Below are 6,203 nucleotides of genomic sequence, written 5' to 3'. Positions count from 1 at the left end.
CAGTTTTTACAAAAGCCCTAAGAAGCCAGTACCATCGCTGTCTCCCCCTGGCGAATGGAGAATCAAAGGCACACAGTCCAGGTTCAGGCCGGTCCTAGTGCTGGTGTTTGAGTCCATGCTTCCTCTTGTGTCAGGCCCCATTCTGTCTATGCCCCACATCTAGAGCAGCGAATTGGGATTTTTGCCCTCATGGGGCTTACATTCTGCTTAGGGTAAGGCGCCTGATAAACAAATGAGTAACTAAATATATCGTGTATCAAGTGGTGGTACATACAGTGAAGGCAAAATTAAGCATGGCGTCAGTGAGGGAGTGCAGGGATTCAGCAGACCGGTCAGATGGGCAGGGAAAGAGTGAGCTCAGCCAGAGAGTTGGGTGTTTGAGCGGAGATGTCCGTGAACTCCGAGTGCGCCATATGTAATCGGGAAGAGCAGCCTTGGCAGCTCACGGGCCGTGAGAACGAAAACTCGGCCTGGGACCGCCATGCAGTAGCAACGAGGCCAGTGTGGCTGGAGTGGAGGAAGCTTGGGAGTCACAGAAGATGAGGCCAGAGCTGGGTCAGGATCCCGATCTTGTGGGTTTCCTGGAAGGACTTTGCCTTTTATCTTTCACGTGGTAGGAAGTCGGTGGAGGGCTTTGAACAGAGGGGTGGTGACTGTCCAAGTTCTGTTTGAATCGCTGGCTTCTGAGTTGACAGACTAAGGAAGGACAAAGGACAAACAAGCCTGCTAGCAAGCCATTGCAGAATACAGTTAAGAGACACTAGGGGCCAGACTGGTGTTAGCAGGGGAGGTCTGAGAAGCACAGGGATGAATGTAGCTGTTAATTTTCACTACCAGACAGCAATCATTTATTCCCTGGCAGTGCACCTTTCCTCTCGCTGACATGACTTACAGTTAGTTCCATTTTCCCCAGTTATGAGCATGGCTACTTTAGGAGATGGCGTGCATACTTTGTGGAGCCTTGGTGAGTTAGCCCAGAAGCAAATTGCCGGCGTGAGGTCTGTGCATGTTCGGCTTAACGGTATTGATGCCAAAATCATGTCTACAGTGGTGTATGTGTGTGTGTTGTGTGTGTGTGTGTGTGTGTGTGTGTAAACGTTTAAAACAGGTTTGACTGAAAACACAAAATGCTTAATTCACACACGTACAACTTAATTATTATGTGAACAAATCCATGTGATCAGGCAAGAAGAAATAACTACCAGCATAGCTGACATCCCTTTGCCTCGCGCCCACAACAAACCCTCCCCTACTGTGCATGGGTAACCAGAATTCTGACTACCTACACGGCGTGGGTTTTTTGTTTTTGTTTTGTCTTTGAGCTCAATACGGAACCATATGCTATGTGTTCTTTTGTCGGTCTGACTTCACTCATTATTTCTGTGAAATTGATCCTTAGCATTTAGAGTATTTCTAGCTAGTATATTTTATGTGTGTGTGTGTGTGCGTGCGCGTGTGTATGTTGAACACCGAATGTTCCACAATTATTTAAGCAGCTTGTGTCAGTGGACATTTCATTTTTCAGTTGGGGGCTGTTGTGAATAATGCTGCTACAAACATACTTCAGCGTTCCTGATCGTGCACAGGTACATGTATATTTCTCTTGGGTGTATACGCTGGACTGAAATTGCTGGGTCTTACAAGGTGCGTATGTTCATTTTTGTAGATGACGCCAAATTTCGAAAGTGCTTGTGCAAGGTTATTTCCCAGCAAGCTATTTTGTAGAGTTGGATAAAGTACTAAAGTTGCCTGCCTTTTTCTTCCTGTGATGTATGTATTACAAACCCTCTGGATGGGAGTCTTGCATGCTCTCTCCCACTCTGTGGCTTGTCTACAGTGTTTTAAGTGGTATCTTTGGTTGAAATGAATTCCTAATTTTAATTTTATGGACAGTTCTTGCATGAAAAATATTTGCCACCCAGAAGGCAAGAAGACATTCTGTGATTTCTTCTACAAGTTGGTTTTGGCTTTGGTTTGGTTTTTGGCTTTAGTATATACCTGTAGATCTATGTTTAGATCTATAGCCCATGTGAAATTAATTGTTGTATGTACTGTGTGAGCTGTTAATCTTAGTTTTATTTTTTCCATATTGACCCAGCATTGTTTATATAAAAAGTACATCTTGGCCCTAAGAATTGGAGATGTATCTTTTTCATATATTGAATTCCATGTGTATCTGGTTTAATTCTGGGCTTTTTAGTCTACTGATTTATTTGTTTATGCCCCTTGCCACAGTGTTTAAATTATAAGAAGCTTTATAATAAGCTTTAATGTTTGGAATGTCTAGTTCCCCCTCATATTATTCTTTTTCAGTGTCTTCCTAGGTATTCTTGTCTGTTTTTAAGATTATTTTTTTCTCTTAAGTACCCTTTATAACCAACGTGGGACTCAAATTACAACCCGAGATCAAGAGTCACATGCCCAGCTAACTGAACCAGCAAGGCACTCTTATATGCACTTTCCTATTATCTTGTTGAACTCTATTAAAATTACCTTGTTGGTATTTTTATTGTCATTGCCTTGAATTTATAAGTTAACTTGAGGAGAACTAACAATTCTATATTGTAAAGTCATCTTATCCAAGAACAAAGGGTATCTCCATTTGTTCAGGTCTATTTTAGTGTTTATCTGGAATGTTAAAAAGTTTTCCTTACACAAGTTTTATACATTCCTGTTACGTTTTCTCTAAGTATTTAGTCATTTATTATAAATGAGCTTTTCTCCATTATGTTTTCTGTTCACAGTTTTTGTACATGAAAGCTACTAATTTTGTAACTTGCCAGTGCACTGAATTAGTTTTTGAGTTAGTTGTATTACTGGTTTTCTAGGTATGCTGCCGTATCACCTGCAAATTGAAATATCTTGTTTACCAGTTCTACACCTCTAATTGTTTTTGGTTGTCTAATTGCATTGGCTAGTAACCTCTAGTACAGTGACAAATAGTAGCAGAGATAGAGGGCATCCTTGCCTTTTTCTAGAGGAGGTTCTCCTGTTGTTTTCCCATTAATTAAGATAATGTCTTTTAGAACTAAGATATTATATTTATTTTATCATATTGAGAAGATATCCTATATTCTTGAATGTTTTGTCATGAATGGGGGTTGAATTCTGTCCGGTTTTTTGAACATCTATGAAGAGGATCATGAGTCTTCTGACTTATTAATAAAGTATGTGATACTAATAAATATTTCAATATTCAACAAAACTTGCATTCCTGGAGTGAATTTCACTTGTTCGTGGTCTATTATTTTCTAAATGTGGTGCTGGATCCTTTTTGCTAGTATTTTGTTTAGAAGTTCTCATTGGTATTAATGTATGATAATTGGTCTGTACTTTGTACTGTCTGGTTAGGTATCAGTATTATACCTGCTTCATAAAACGTATTGGGAATTTTTCCTTCTGAGTGCTTGGGGATAATTTATATGGCATTAGGACAATGTGGGTTTTGGATGATTTGGTAGAATTCCCTTTGAAACCATCTGAGTCGTGTCTTTTAGTGGTATATTTCTTTAGGAATTTTCTCTCATAGAAATTAGTCTTTCTTGAGCTTTCTAACTTGAATGAGTATTGGTAATCTGTATTTTCCTTGGAAATTGTCTATTTCATTTAGCATGGAGATCAGCAAAGTAGTTAAGGATTTTTAAAATGTTTTCTGTTTTAGTGGTCATCATCTCTTTTTATATATTTACTTGCTCTTTTCCTGGGTCAAATGAGCTATTGCTTTGTTTGCTTGTTTAAAAATGAAATTTTGACTAATTAGACCTATTATTTTTCTGTTTTCCTCTTTACTGTCTGCTTTTATCTCCACTCCTTCCTTACACTTTGTTTTGGTTTATTTTTTCTTTTTTTCTTAACCAGCAATTAATTTATTCTTAATCTTTCATTTTATTAAGTGCTTTCTGCACTGAATTTTCCTCTGATTACTGCTTTAAGTTGCATTCCATGGCTTCTGATACATAGTTTCCATCATCACTGTTTCTTTGAAATTCTGTAATTTCAGTTTATACTTCCCTTTTCATTCAGGAGTAAATAAGGGGTTTTTAAGTTTCCCAGTAGGTTTTTTTTTTTTTTTCATTTTTGTTCATGAATTACAGGTTTATTGAATGTTGAGTTTCTGCAGTTTGAATATAATAAGCCTAGATAGAGATGTGTTGGGTGGGGGATGGGGGAGCTTGCATTAATCCTACTTTGATGATCTCTCAGTTTTCTGGATCTGTAGTTTGGTGTCTGTCACTAATTTGGAAAGTTCTCATCAGTTATTACTTAAAATATTCTGTTTTTTCCTGTTAATTCTCCTCCTACCTTGATATTCCATAACACCTACATTAACACTTTTTATAAATTGTCCCATGGTTCTTGGATATTTTGTCTTTCATCCTTTTTTCTTCCCCCTCTTTGTATTTCTGTTTTAGAAGTTTCTATTGAAGCGTCTTCAAGTTCACCAAGTCTTCTCAGCCAGGTCCAGTCTGCCACACCCATCAAGGACAGTCTTCGCTTCTGTTGCTGTGTTTTTGCTTTGTGACATTTCCTTTTGATTCTTAAGAGTTTTCATTCTCAGCTTATGTTACTCATTTGTTCTTGCACATTTGCTTTTTCCATTAGAACACAAAGCATGGGGGCACCTGGGTGACTCAGTGGGTTAGGCCTCTGCCTTCAACTCAGGTCATGGTCTCAGGGTCCTGGGATTGAGTCCCGCCTCGGGCTGTCTGCTCAGAGAGGAGCCTCCTTCCCCCTCTCTCTCTGCCTGCCTCTCTGCCTACTTGTGATCTTTCTCTGTGTGTCAAATAAATAAAATCTTAAAAAAAAACAAAAACCAACAACATGTAGCATGTTAACTATAGTTATTTTAGATTCCTGGTCTGACCGTTCCAAAATCTGCTATAACTGAATCTGGTTCCAATGCTTATCTCATGTTAGACTGTTCTTACTTTGCCTTTAACATGCCTTGCAGTTTTTGTTTCTTTGTTGTTTTTTTATTTTTAAGTTGAACATGATGTGGTAGGTTAAAGGATCAGCAGTAATAGCCCCTCAGTGTGTTTTAGTTTTTCTGACTAGAGGTTAGCCTGTGTTCATGGGGTGCTGTAGCTATTATGTGAGAGGCCAGAGTTTCCTCTGGTGTCCCTCTTTCCTTTGGGTTCTAGAGATTCCTTAAATCTGGATTAAGACTAGCAACTTTTTTAACTAGTCCTCTTCATACAGGAGCCTTCTCTTCATACAGGAGATCCTTCTCATTCTTCAGTTACAAGCAACAGGAGTTTCTTTTTTTGTTGTTTTTTAGCCCATTGCTACTTTTCTGAATTTAGGGTAAAAGCTGATTTTTTTTTTTTTTAAGCCTACCAATTACTCCTTGAGAATAAAATGAATAAATACGCTTCCTAAAGACAAGTTCCAGCCTTGGGCCTTTGACAATTGTTTTGATTTAATATTTGTCATAATTGTTTTAAAAAGAGTTTCTCCACTTTATCGAAGAAGTGGCAAATTTGAATACTTTACCAGATAAACCTGCTGTCCTCTGCACACCACTGTGAGGTGGTCTTTTGCCTACAGAAGACACAGGTGAGAAGAGTGCTTACCTGCTAGAAACAAACCATTTATTTGCCAGGTGCTTACACTGCAGTGGATCAGTTTGGCTGATGGTACATGGCGAACAGGGGTGCATAGTCATGGGTTTGCATCCTCCATTTGCCTTCCTGGAATCCCTGCACCCTTCCTTTCCATGTGCAGTGCCTCTACACAGGCAATTGTGTGAGCAGTGATGGCACTTGCACATCTGTGAGCAGAAGTGCTCAACATCCCAAAGGCCTCGGTGAAAGTGTTCCCAGGCTCATTAGTGAAGAGCAGTCATTGGCATTGCTGGATCGGTGGGGAAGAAAAAAGGTGTACCCTAGAGGCCAGGCCCAGGAGGAGGAGAGCACTTTCTCTGCATTGATGAAAGTGGGGCTGTGTAATTAGGAGCCTTGGGAATCCAGCACAGCTACACAGTCTGTGCAGTCCCATAATCACATCAATTACAGGAGGAGAAGGAAAACTCCATTCCCAGTGACACCTCAGTGGCCTGGAACTCTTGCTTCTCCTTGCACTGCCCTGCTGTTGTCAGGACAAATGTCATCTCGCACATGATCTCTCTGGAGAGACCTTCTAATTACACTCTTGCTCAGTCTTCATGTTTTACTCTAGCTTTCTATCCTTTGGTTCTTTCCACT

The 6,203-nt window shown here is 39.7% G+C and overlaps 1 protein-coding gene across 1 annotated transcript in view; it reads right to left on the bottom strand.

The window, feature by feature from the left end:
* Positions 1-6,203, bottom strand: part of LOC309865763 (olfactory receptor 7G2-like) — a gene marked incomplete at both ends in the record, with an annotated part of 192,481 nt that overhangs the window by 104,005 nt on the left and 82,273 nt on the right. The window lies entirely within an intron of this gene.

The sequence above is a fragment of the Mustela nivalis genome (assembly GCF_964662115.1).
Source record: "Mustela nivalis genome assembly, chromosome: 1".
Classification (NCBI taxonomy): domain Eukaryota; kingdom Metazoa; phylum Chordata; class Mammalia; order Carnivora; family Mustelidae; genus Mustela; species Mustela nivalis.
Note: the sequence above shows the minus strand (reverse complement) of the source record. Positions and strands in the feature narration are given on the sequence as shown.